Source organism: Podarcis tiliguerta (assembly GCF_965153285.1).
Source record: "Podarcis tiliguerta genome assembly, chromosome: 18".
Lineage (NCBI taxonomy): Eukaryota > Metazoa > Chordata > Lepidosauria > Squamata > Lacertidae > Podarcis > Podarcis tiliguerta.
In genome coordinates, this window is record NC_139551.1 from 5,153,106 (window position 1) to 5,153,498 (window position 393).

Here is a 393-nt window from a genome sequence, read left to right on the forward strand (position 1 = left end):
TGTTGTGTGTTTGTGATTGAGGGGTGCAGTTTGCATTTTTAAATGGGACGCGGGTGGTGCTGTGGTTTAAACCACAGAGCCTAGGACTTGCCAATCAGAAGGTCGGCGGTTCGAATCCCCGCAACGGGGTGAGCTCCCATTGCTCGGTCCCTGCTCCTGCCAACCTAGCAGTTCGAAAGCACACCAGTGCAAGTAGATAAATAGGTACCACTCCAGCAGGAAGGTAAACAGTGTTTCCATGCGCTGCTCTGGTTTGCCAGAAGCGGCTTAGTCCTGCTGGCCACATGACCCGGAAGCTGGACGCCGGCTCCCTTGGCCCATAAAGCGAGATGAGCGCCACAACCCCAGAGTCGTCTGCGACTGGACCTGATGGTCAGGGGTCCCTTTATCTTT